The sequence below is a fragment of the Camelus ferus genome, chromosome 17, assembly GCF_009834535.1.
Source record: "Camelus ferus isolate YT-003-E chromosome 17, BCGSAC_Cfer_1.0, whole genome shotgun sequence".
NCBI lineage: Eukaryota > Metazoa > Chordata > Mammalia > Artiodactyla > Camelidae > Camelus > Camelus ferus.
In genome coordinates, this window is record NC_045712.1 from 41,558,457 (window position 1) to 41,571,858 (window position 13,402).

The 13,402-nt window shown below is 42.0% G+C and overlaps 1 protein-coding gene across 2 annotated transcripts in view; it reads right to left on the reverse strand.

The window, feature by feature from the left end:
* The window catches only part of CCR8 (C-C motif chemokine receptor 8), a 113,680-nt gene that overhangs the window by 7,362 nt on the left and 92,916 nt on the right, over positions 1–13,402 (reverse strand). The window contains exons 8-11 of one of the 2 annotated variants that reach the window (XM_032459192.1): positions 12,877–13,047; positions 8,035–8,169; positions 7,762–7,805; positions 3,330–6,575 (exon numbers count right to left, since the gene is read on the reverse strand). The gene's annotated coding sequence lies outside the window, so the exon portion shown is untranslated. Of the gene's footprint in view, positions 1–3,329; positions 6,576–7,761; positions 8,001–8,034; positions 8,170–12,876; positions 13,048–13,402 lie in introns of those variants that run through there. The other variant, XM_032459193.1, reaches the window with a different exon arrangement.

Genomic DNA, 13,402 nt, shown 5'->3' on the forward strand with positions numbered 1-13,402 from the left:
AGTTTGGTAGTATCTTATAAAGCTAGAATAGGCTTACCATATAATCCAGTAATCACACTCCTGAGTATTTACCCAAATGAATTGAAAACATAGCCACATACAGACCGGAGCATAAATATTTATAACAGCTTATTTATAAAGGCCAAAACCTGGAACTGATCAAGATGTCCTTCAATAGATGAATGGATAAACAAACCAAGGTCATGTATACAATGGCATGTTATTCCCTGATTTTAAAAAACCAGCTATCAAGCCACAAGAAGACACCTTAAGTGTATATTGCTAAATGAAAGAAGCCTGTCTGAAAAGGCTACATGCTATATGATTCCAACTATAGGATATTTTGGAAAAGGCAAAACTATAGAGACAGTAAATGATCCAGTGGTTGCCTGGGGTTCAGGAGGAAGGGGGCTGGTTCTTCCAATTCAAGAACATGAGATATCTTTCTTTCTTTGAGCCATCTTCAATTTCCTTCATCAATGTTTTATAGTTTTCAGAGTATAGGTCTTTTATCTCCTTAGTTAAGTTTATTCCTAGGTGGGTTTTTTAAAAATATACAATTTTAAATGGGATTTTTTTGTTTTTACTGTCTCTTTCTGAGATTTCATTTTTAATGTGTAGAAATGCAGGAGATTTCTTCTTTACAGTGACGAGAACAGGCGTTTCAGGAACAGAATAGTGAAGTGATGAACACATGGTTTATTTCTGCTGGTTGAGACCAGGCCAGTGGGGTAAGTTCGGTTCCCTGCATAGAGGTCAGTCAATCTCTTGTCTCAATTACAAGAGTCAAGGACCTAATTGAGCCTGACAAAACCAGACCCACTTGATCAACTTACCACAAAGCCACAGGCACCCTTACTGCGGGGTTCAGGCCATCCCAAGAAGGCAGCAGAGATGGGGCCCATCCCTCTGGTTTATGCAGTCTAATAGATGACAAGTGACAAACTCTCCCCACCTGCCAATCAAAGGAGCTCATCATCCTCCAATGAGGAGGTGGGACCAGAGCTGTTCTTTCTACTACTGCTCCTGGAGGGATGTGGAAATGCCTCATGGAAACACAGGAAGCAAGGTAAGCATTCACACAAGCAGATGACACACCTTTCACTACACTTCAACTTCTTTCTTTAGATGCAGTTTAGAATGGTATGTATTCCTCTAAGTCTTGTTTCACGTCCTCCAAGTCTAATCTCTTTTGCCTAACAATTTTTCTCTCTTTGAAATATCTGTTCACTATTTACAATAGTCAAGACATGGAAGCAATCTAAATGTCCATCGACAGATGATTGGATTAAAAAGCTATAGGATGGTGTATACACACACACACACACACACACACACACACACACACACACTATGGAATACTACTTGGCCATAAAAAGAATACAATAATGCCATTTGCTGCAACATGGATGGACCTAGAGATTGTCATTCTAAGTGAAGTAAGCCAGAAAGATAAAGAAAGATACCATATGATAGCACTTATATGTGGATGGAATCTAAAAAAAAAAAAAGACATAAATGAACTTATTTACAAAACAGAAAGAGACTCATAGACATAGAGAACAAACTTATGGTTACCCGGGGGGAAGGGGTTGGGAAGGGAAAAACTGGGAATTTGGGATTAACAGATACACACTACTACATATAAATCTGAGAAACAACAAGTTTCTACTATAGAGCACAGGGAACTATATTCAGTATCTTATAGTAACCAATGATGGAAAAGAATATGAAAAGGAATATATGTATGTACATGTATGACTGAACCGCTAGGCTGTACACCAGAAATTGATGCAATATTGTAAACTGACTATACACCAATTAAAAAAAAAAGAAAAGGGAAAAAAAAGAAGAAGAAGAAAAAGAAATATCCGCTGGTGGTTGAGTTCATACCTGCCTAGGTAACTCCCCTCACCCGCATAATTCATGCGCTGACGCAGTTTGGGTAAAACCTCAGATCGTCTATTAGGGTTTTAAATTTGATAAGCAAAGATCAATGGTTCACAGACAGTGAGACTCAGGGCCCAGAGATACTGCTGATTCATGTCACTACGGCGGAAACTACCACACCAGTTTCACCCAAAGTCGTTTAAGGAGCCATGCACCCCTTCCCAGCTCGGCTGAGCAGGCCTAAGGGACTAAGTAGAATTCCCACAAACCCAATTTCCAAGTTGGGCTAGAATTACAGCACAGGACTTGGCAGAGAAGTCCTTACTTTGTGCAAGGTAGCTGAGTAGGGGATGGAGGGAGGTCAGAGGGAGTGGGCTGGCTTCTGTCTTGAACATTTCCTCAACTCCACAATGCTGAGCCACTTGGGAGAGGCTGAGTTTTACTCAGAAACCTGACTTGTCAGGGGCAAGGCAGTCAGCAGAGGTGATTCTGGGGCTGATTTATACCCCAAGGAGTCTTTATTGTGAGGCCCTTGAGATCCTTTTATCTGCTGCTCCTCCATACTAGGTTCAGTGTCTGGTACCCTGCCACTTCTCAATTAATTGTTGAATGGTATATGAGGCACAATGAAGATGTGGGAGGCAGGTGTAGAGCTGGGGAGAGGACTGCACAGCCTGAGCTGAAGGATGCCCCTTGTTGTGGCTCCTGGACAATTGCACAGGGCTGGCATGGGCCCCTGTAGACCTGTGTCTGCCCCTTGCCCTGGGTCACAGTTTACTGAGGCTGAGCCTCTCCAGGGTTCTCAAGGAGAATCCTTCCTGGCCTCGTCCAGCTCCTGGCGGCTGCCCTGGCAATCCTAGTCTATGGTTACATCATGCCTATCTCTGCCTTTATCTTCACATCCCTTTCTCTTCTGTGGACTATCACAATCTCCCACTGTTTCTATCTTATAAACACTCTTGAGATTGCATTTAGGGTCCACCCAGATAATTCACGATAATCTCCCTCTCATAAGATCCTTGACTGAATCACATCTGCAAAGACTTTTTTTCCAAATAAGGTTACATTTACAAATTCCAGGGATTAGGACTTGATATTTTGGGGTGACCTTTATCCAAGCTACTACATTCTGGCTCTTAAGACACAGACTGTGATGTAGTTAAAGAGAAGCCTTGGGGGGAGAGATGAATTAGAAGTTTGGGATTAACGTACACACACTACTATATATAAAACAGATAAACAACAAGGACCTACTGTATAGCACAGGGAATTATATTCAATATGTTGTAATAACCTATAATGGAAAATAATCTGAAAAAGAATATATATATGTATCAGTGAATCACTTTGCTGTACACCTGAAACTAACACAACAGTATAAATCAACTATATGTCAATAAAAAAAAAACAAAAACAGAAAGAGAAGCTTGGTTCCTCACCTTTGGGCACACAGCAGGGATACCAGCACCTCAGAGGAAGGCGGCTAGACCAAACAACACAGCCAAAGTCATGTAAGACCCTCAGAATCAATGGTCTCTCCAAGTCTACCTTCTCCTGCACAGAAACTTTCACTGCATCCTGGAAAGAATGCCCTCAGGGCCAGACATGTTTTAAAGCATATTTTTCATAACATTTGCAACTTCTATTATTGATACAATTCCCAAGTCTTTGGGGAGAGTCTTAATTGAAATCCATTACTTTTTTTTTTTTTTTTTAGCTAGTCTCCAAAACTTAGAAAACTCTATGAATAGTTCCAGTAATCACCACATGTGAAGCTTAATTTTATGCATCAATTTGGCTAGGCCATGATCCCCAGATATTTAGTCAGATATTCTGCGAAGGTATTTTTATATATGAGATTAACATTTACATCAGTGGACTTGGGGTAAAGCAGATTATGTCATAATGTGGGATGGGCCTCATCCAATCAGTTGAAGGTCTTAATTAAAAAAAGACTGACTTCCCAGGAAGTAGAGGGAATTCCGCCACCAAACTGCTTTTGAATTCAAACTCCAACTTCCCTGGGTATCCAAGATGCTGGCCTACCCTGAAGATTTTGGGCTTGTCCAGCCTCCAAAGTCACATTAGCCAATTCCTTAAAATAAATCTCTCTCTTTGTATATCTATTCATCCAGTTGGTTCTGTTTCTCTGGAGAACCCTAATATACCAGGAAAACCATAAAACAAACACCATCATAATTAGTGGGGTCAATAAACAGGCTAGATTAGAAAGGAGTAGTTTTGAGTCTCTTAGTATTGGGTTACACATCTTATGATGAAATGCACCATTACTTTGAATCACCAGCAATCCCTCTAAAGAAACAGCTCCAGCTCAGCCCTGTAGCTGGTCTGACAACTAAAGAACGCTGCAGAGCTCAGAGTACTCTCTTCACAGAGCATATCGACTTTTCTGGTTGGGGTATCTAGGAATTTCGTAGTCTTAAGGTGCAAGACTTTCAGGCACCTTAACATTGTGTGGAATGTGAGATGGTGCTTGCACCTCCAGCTTCTATGATATGAGCATATGTGCTTTACATAGTGAGTTTGGGGCCAATATATCCTAATTTTTTGCAATTTCAGAGACCTAGCCTGTCAGCCACATCCTACAGTTTGGTGGGACGTGACTTGCTGGAATTCGGAGCACAGGGTTGATACCTCCAAGTACTTCCTATCAGTGATTTTTTAAAATATCTAAATTATACTGGCATAATGGGGTGCTGTATCCTAAGATTTTTTGAAATAATTACGAGAAAAACTTTGAAGAACTGGCATTTAAATATTTCAAGCTATTTCATTTCTAGAATTAATGACTCCTTTCAGTAATTCATTTTTTCATTAATTTTATAAATACTTATCCAGTGCTTAGCATGTGAGAGTCTGTGCTGGACCATAAGGATCCAGGGGTGGATGACATATCCAGGGCTCCTGTCCTGTAGCGGGACGGGCAGTGGTGGCAGAAAGGCAAACAGCTAATCATGTGAATGTTTGATATTAACTGTGATAAGCTGACTAGGCAGTGCTGGTACTAAGGATGCTTAGAACGAGTGGGTTCCTGTCTGATATGCGTGTATGTCTGTGTGGGGGTGACCGGGGAAGGTCTCCTTATCGGCTTGAAGCAAAGTCAACAGCTGAGCAGTTGTCACTAGGTGAAGGGTGAGGGTAGAAGGAAGAGTATTTTTTTTAAAGACCCTAAAGCAAGAAGAAGCATGAGAACTTCAGGTGAAGAGGGCAGACTGAACATAAAGGTCTAGTTTTGCTCCCTTGGGAAACACTCTGAAACAACAATGCCTTTTTGTTTTATTTTTAATTAAGGCATAAAGTCACAAGAATGGAAAAAAATTCGAAGTCGTCAACAACAGCAAAAGTTTAGAACCAGGAAGGTAGATGGACATGTGCTAACTGAATTGGCAAACCCCAGAAGGCAAATGCTAAGCTAGGAGCTGGTCCAGTTTATTTTACGGAGTTTTCAGAAGGCTCTGGAAGGGACTGGACCCAGTGTCTCTGAAAGGTGCCTTCAAGGAGATGAGGGGATAGTTTTAAAGAGGGGAATTGGTACAAAGCTGTTTAAGAAACGGTTTCCATCCCTGGGTTCCCTTCCCTATTGTGTGCAGCAGGCAGCTGCCCCTCCTTCACCCCAGAGAAGACTGGGATTCTCTGGAGAAGGGATTAAGTGACCACATGCACACACAACCAAGGCCCCTCTTGCTTGCATCCTTCACTCAGAAAACCAGCAGTCAAGAGGAGACTGGGAGATCTCCAGCATAGAATCTGACTGGTCTGAGAGGAAACAGGCAAAGCCACTGGCATTATTGATCTCCCTGCCCCAGAGTCCAAACCGGCAATATTTAGTGAAGCTCACAGCTAACAAACCCCTGCCAAGTGCTCAGAGCTTCCAACAGAGTACTGAGAACCCCAAGACATGAAAGGACAGCCTCCGGTGTGAAAGACAGAGATCAAATGGACTGACAGGAAGCAAGGATTTCGAGGAATCAGAGGCTAGGCAGAGAGAAGAAAACTTCAAAAATATAAATGCTACTGTCCTCAGAGAAAAAGAGAAGATATAGGACATGCCTGAAACAAGAACTGAATGCTATCAAAAGGAACATTTATAGTACAAAAAGAGCTCCGGACATTAAAAGCCTGTCAGATTTTAAAAATCAACAGGGGTTTAGAAAGTGAAGTTAAGGCCATCTCTGGTTTAAAAAAAAAGACAAAATATGGAAAAATGAGAGAGAGGACCATTCCTAGGGTCCAACATCTACGTTTTAGGAATTCGACAAAGAGCACAGAGAAAATCAAAAGAGAAGGAATTATCCAATAAATAATTCAAGAAAATTTCCCAGAATGAAATGTCACCAGCTCCCAGATGGAAAGGGCTCATTGTGTGCCAAGTACAATGAATGGAAATGGACCCAAATTAAGGTGGGGGAGGATTTCACGATCACACGAGCTGATACATTTAACTGGCTTCAGGCTGAGCTTCTGTCTCTTACAACTGAAAGAATTCTGATCAATACCCTGACCTAGAGGTGATCGGATTCCACTGTGGTAGGTGTTTGCTTCGTTTGCTGTCATTGCTGTTTCTGTGTCCATCCAGTGTCCACTGTCCTTCTTTTAGTATGAAAACTCTCCTTTTTCTTTAGGGGGCCAGGAGACTCTGAATTGTTGGGCCCCAGTTCCTTCACCTCAGAAAGAAAAAACAGATTGATAAAGGAAGCTCCAAAAGTCTTTACGAAGTGCTGAGCTGGGGACTGATTCGAGTTGAAGTGGGCTCACTGCACTGCCATCAGTGGGGACAGGAGGAGCCGGGGGTGTCTGGGCAGAGCAGCAAACTACTGTCGCTATTATGCAGACTGTGGGATGGGCACAGATTGGGAGATAACGTCTTGGGCTGATGTCTCTGGCAAAGCAGTTTAACCATGGGATTCACAGGAACGAAATGATGCGCAACCATGGGTACCCTACTTTATTTGTGCTTCCAAGGAAATCTATCTGGTGAAGAGATCTGGCCTGACCTTATGTCAGAGATGCAATCATGCAGTCCCCACATGTGTGTCAGCACAGGGTTGGAGCTCCTCTAAAGTCAGGAAAGATGGGAGGACATTTTCCTAAATGTGAGTTGTCTTCCTAGACTTCTGAGACCCTTGGACAGCTGGTTTCCCCAGAGCCTCCTCTGCTATCAGAAACCACTCCATCTCCTCTGGCTGAATAGGCTAGCCCTGTCTTGCTTTAAGATCTTATAATAACCGCATCTAAGGCAGCTACCTTGCAAAACGATGTCTGTTCTCCACCTTGGCAAATATTAAATCACAGCACCTTCTATATCCTTTCCCTTAAAATGAAAAGATTACGTTGACATCAACTCTCAGTGTAAAGGTAGACATTCCTACCGTCACAGATACTCATCACAGAGCATTGGGCAGAAAATGACCCAAACTCTTTCTTTATAAACAGGAGTATTTTAGTCCAGAGAGGTAAAAGAACACCCCCCAAAACATGCCGTAAGTTGGTGGCAGAGTCAGAACCGAAAAAAACCCAGGTCTTCTGAAGCACAGCCCAGGGTTCTGTTCACATGATGCTATATTTTTTAAATTCTCATATGACAATATTACAGAGTTGTAGATAAAAACTTGGGGGAGTCTTTTTGGATTTTCTACATTTTCCAGCTATAAGTCCACCAATGATTTGCAGGATACAAAAGCATTTACTTAACAAAAAGTGGTAGACAGAAGCCTGAGTTTAATAAAAGCATATATGTTGTTGATAATAAAGCCGGCTTATCAGAAAATATTTTGGCCATCTATATCATTTAATTCCCCACGTAAATTACTCTGCCACCAAAAGCTGCAATAAACAGATTTTGTTTCTTACCGCTAAATATTTATTTCCTGTGCACGAGTGGTCAGGAACATTGCCTGTATACAATCAAAGGTATAACCACAATATTGCTTTGAAGGGTTGAACATGGAGACAAGTGTGCGGTTAATAGCATAATATTTGTATTTTTAGTTGTATTGTCAGGAAACTTATGCTACATTGTAGGCAAGAAGAACTGATTAGATCTCAGCCTTTTACATGGTCTTTTATTTTCCCAGAATTTATCTTCTACTAACATTTTTTTTTCCCAAGGCTACAAATACTTACTGAGGACCTTGCATATTCCCAGCACTCCTCTAGTCATTGGAAGAGATGAAAAAGTGAAATTACAGGAATTCCCCGCTGAAGAGGCTTAGCAACCAACGGTATGTTCATCACAGGAGTCCCAGGAGGTAATGCTCTCTGAAGAATGACGAATAATGAAAGGAAAAAAATCATTGTGAAAACTACGTAGAAACCCAGAAAAATCTCTAAGATCAAAAAAACCAGAATAAGGTGGCAATATATACTAAGATTATCTGTGCCAAGACACAGATGCATGTGATCACATTCCAGAATGAAACAGGCATAAATGAAAACAGTCAGATATCAGACTATTCCTCTTTATTTTGAAAGTTGCCTTTGATAATGACATGTTTTTTTCAATAGTAAGTTTTTAGGGAATAGAAAATGGCAATCAGTGACAAATTCAAAGCAGAGAAGTTTCCATTTTGTAGACGATTTTCTGATTAAATCGTAGATTAATTTACTAGTCCACACCTGGAATTCTCTCCCAATGACTTGGAGAGCAAAAGGCATCTGCGTGACAAAAAGCGGTACACGGGGAGTCTGAGATGAACATTATTAATCATACTCTGGGCAGAAAAAGCTTCCTCTACCTCTTATATTCAGTAATTGGGGGTCTGTGAATTAAACTGACAAAAGACAGATTAACAGGAGAAAAGACATAATTTTTACTAATGTCCGGGCGCATGGGAGTTCACAGAAAAAGACTGAAACTCAAAGAAGCAGTTAGACTTGGGGGCTTACATACCATTTTAACAAAGGAAAGGAGGATTGGGCTTCAAGGGGTGATAAATCATGGGGAAGTGACAAGGAAACATATGAGAGAACTAATGGAAGTAAGGTCTGTTTATGCAAACTCATCTTGGTGTCAACATCTCATCTTTGATAATAAGAGTCACTTTCCTTTTCCTGGTACGGGGTGGCCACATTTTATCCCTGCTTTTGGGACATTTATCCCCTGCTTTTGGCAGGTGAGGGAAGGGCAGAGAACTCTTTCTGCACTGGTTGATTCTCAACTGCCTTTAGCTCAAAATAATCCTTATGCCAAAGTGGTGCATTTTGACTTCACATAATAATGATACTCTCCATCGTGTGAGTACCCTTTGTGGGCCAGCCATTGCTCATATATTGGCCCCCGGTGGGGTTATGGGAGCGTCCTGGGCTCCTCTCTTAAGCTGTAGTGGCCTGAGGTTGGGTCTGTCCTAGGACTGAGTACCAGCTCTCAGGCAGTGGGCATTTCCACCTCTGGGGAAACCTGTGCTCAGGCTGTGTTGACTTAGGGTGGGCACCTTTGTACCTCTGTACCTATTGGTATTGTCTGATCTATTGATTCCAACTTCTGAGGGAGAAACCTAGAGACCAGGGTGTCTGGTAACAACAGTATGCTTCAGAGCTCATGGGCATCTGAACAACTCTTAAGGCAATGCTAGGAGGACTTCCATCTCTACCCCAGGAAAACACTCCCAAGTTAAGGTTGAAGGTAGAGCGTTAAGATCCTTCTCTTGGAGGTGGAGGGTATAGCTCAGTGGTAGAGCGTGTGCTTAGCATGCATGAGGTTCTGGGTTCAATCCCTAGTACCTTCATTAAAAAAAAAAAATCTAATTATCTCCCCTCCAAAAAAGAAAAAGCAGTGCGATGTAAAATTTAGTTTTAAAAAATTATGCTTCTCCTTTTCTCTCCTGACACTATTCATCCCTGTTCCCTGCATACAAAAAGAGTTTGTGAAATAATCTATTATTCCTCTTTTTCTCCCCCGTATTATTTGAGCTTGGTTCAGAATATCCATTTTGAAACCAGGCTTGGGGACACCTCTGTCCTGGTTTCCTTAGTGACCAGAAGACACAGGAGCATCAGTATAATCACCACCAAACTGTCTTCTTTTTAGCTACTCCTAGGTCCCCACAAAGCCACAGCTCCTAAAAAAGACCCTGAACCAGCCACATGAACATTCCACTTACACTCGATCCAGTTTCCAGATCAACTCTGCAGGTATTTTAGACAATTTCTCCAAGACCTGCACGGCTCCCAAGAGGCAGAACTGGTACCAGTCCAGGTTATAACGTCCACTCGGACGTGGGGGCCCTCTCCCTTACCTCCGTCAATCCCCATCAGACACAGAGTGAGCTACCTAAGGCTACTCAAAGCCATCGTGGCAGGCAGAATCAACATCCTTCACATCTGGGCTGCCAGAAGCTCTTGCTTCTCATGGTAGATCTTGTCCACATCCACCATCCTGTTCTTTGGGCTGTCCTCCCCACCAGACTCTACTCCCATCTTGGTTTTTTTTTGTTTTGTTTTGTTGGTCTCCACCCACTACGTCCAAGGCAGTGCCTGGCATGAGGTAGGTCTCAGAAAACTCAGGATGAGTTAACCCAACAGCTCAGAAGAGGACATAAATGCCACCGTCTCTGCTGGTCAGTTTTTGTCAGGGTCACATACCCAGGAATTTGTGGCACCTGAAGGCTTTGGAGTCACACAGACCTCGGTGAAATCCCAGTCCTGCTGCTTATTTGATGGGTGACCTTGAGTGTTTTATTTCACCTCTGTAGACCTCATCATTCTCATCTGTACACATGGGGTGATGATCCTTTCCTCAAAGGGTAAAGAAGATAAGCAATTTCCTCTCAAGGTCTCCAGCACCAAGCATGTGTTAATAACTACACTTTATATTTCTAACCACCAAAGTGATCCTTATCATTTCACATTTGTGGGTTTTCATTTGCTAGACAGGGAAGTACTTTTTAAACTTACTATTTTGAGATAATACCCAGAAAAGAAAAATTGCAAGAATATACAAAGAACTCTCCCAGATTGACCAAGTGTGAACACTCTTTCTCACTCTACGTATGTGATAGATACAACTTTTTTTTCTGAATCAATAGAGGAAAATTATAGGCATCATATTCCTCTATCCTTAAACCCCTCAGTGTAAATGTCCGAAAGACAAGGACATTCTCTTATGTCACAAGGGCACCATTATCAGGGTCAAATTTAACATTGACCCAATATTACTCTCTAAGACGTCTATTTTATAACCTCACCAACTATCTCAGTCATGTCCTTTACAGCCCCTGGTTCAGGATCCAACCCAGGATCACACATTGATGGTGCTGTCAAGTCCTTTTACTCACCTTTGATCTGTAACTATGCCTCTGCCTCCGTTTTTTTTTTTTTTTTTTAAGACATTGACATTTTTAAAAGAACTCAGACCAGCTACTTCTCAGAACGTCCCTCAGTTTGGATTTTTCTGATATTTCCTTGTGATTTTAGCAGACACATCATGGAAAAGGTGAGTCCTTCTCAGGGGACATGATGTCAGTGAGCCCCAGGGTTGGTGATATTACCCTTGTTCACTTGATTAACATGTCTGTCAGTGGTAAAGTTGCTTTTTTCCCCCTTTGTTATTAATAAGCTGTTTGTGAGACATTCTTTGAGACAACGTAAATATCCCATTTCCCATCAAACTGTCAGGGGCGCTGATCTGGAAGCTTTTGTGGAAAAAGTTCTCTTGGAGATGCCACACTGAAAAATGTCTGTCCTACCTTGTTTCAAGAGGCATGAATTCTCATTTTTACCAATTTCCTGTGTGGGAGTATTGTGGTTAGTGACTGGGGAGGGGTGGGCGAGTTGGAGCCTTGTGATCCGGGAGCTCTCCATCCTGCACCAGCACCAGAGAAAGGGTGGGGCCGGGGGAGGCCAGGAGAGGAGCCCCCAGCAGCAGAGTGGAGGCAGAGTTAGAGACAGCTAGTGCCAACACGGCAGAGTGGGCCTCAGGTTCATGAATGCAAAGGCTTTCTTCCTCTGCCCCTACAGTCGCACTCTCCATCCACTCCTTGTGAGTGTGTGAGAGCTCATGTGATCCGGGGGCTTTAGCAGACATGCACACAGCACTAAAGATTCCTGGGGCAGGAGGTGGGGTGGTCAATGTAAGAGCCATGCTTCACTCTCTGCCTAGGGAATCCTTAGGCCAAGTCCCTGTCAAGTGAACAGAGAGAGGATCAAATCTGCAGTTTTCTGAACAGTATGGGAGAATCTGGGAGTCAGAGATTGTTAGAGATGGAGGCTGTGAAGGGTTTATCTTAGCATTCATAACCTTTCAGGAAGCTAGGGTCATTGCCAAATGAAAACTAGAGTACAACCCCACCAATGAAGACAGAGGTAAAATCCTACACAAAATAGCAGCACACGGAATCCAACAATGTACAATTTGTACATCTTGACCAAGTTGGATTCTTCCCAGGAATGAAAGGGTCCTTCATCATTAGGAAAAATTATAAGCATAATTCACCACATTAATAGATTAATGGAAAAAATCAGATGATCCCATGGTCATCTCAATAGATGCAGGAACACTGATAAAATTCAGCATGCATATAAAGCAAGTGAAACTCTCCAACTCTCCTGATGGGAGCGTCAACTGTTGCAGCCACTTTGGAAAATGGGGTGGCGTTTTCTGCTGAAGTGGAACATGCACATAGTTTATGGTTTATCAGTTTACCCCTAGGTCTATTATCTAAGCATATATATTTCACAAAAGACATGTATTAGAATAGCCATAGCCGCACTGTTCATAATAGACTCCTGGGAACTACCTAAATGCCCATCAATAGCAGGATAAAGAGATTCCAGTACATTCACACCATGGAATACACTATAGCAATGAGAACAGATGATCTACAATTGCACAAAAAGAGTATAGATGAATCCCACTAACATAATGTTGCACAGAACACTTCAGACACACAGACAGCATACTATAACCCCACTTATACAAGGGACTAAAAAACGGGTAAAACTAACCTATGGTATCAGAAAATTGGTTACCTCCATGGATTGAGGGATAAGATGGAAAGGTGGCCTCTCAGGAGCTGGCGACAAGCTTTCTCTTGATCTGGGTGCTGGTCACACGATGGCTTCAGTTTGTGGAAATTCATATGTTTATGATACAGGCATTTTCCACGTATGTTCTTCGTTCCACGTCTGTTCCACTTCATTCTTAAGAGAAAAAAGAAATCAGTATCTCTTCATGAAAAAGAATTCTTAAAGATGAGACTTCTTTAACTTGCAAATATAGCTACAAAAACCTACATTAAGAGGCATCATCAATGAGGAAATGTCAAAACAAATCCCTCTGAAATTAGGAGTAAGAAATGTATGCCTTCTCTAGCTATCTGGATTGTGGTGGTGGTTTCACAGGTGTGAACATCTGTCAAAACTCATCAAATTGTACATCTGAAATATGTGTAGTTTACTGTACAGGAACCACACCACAATAAAGTTGTCACACACACAAAAAATATGCCTTCTCTATCACGACTTCTGCCTGCTACTGGAGATACTAACCTGCATA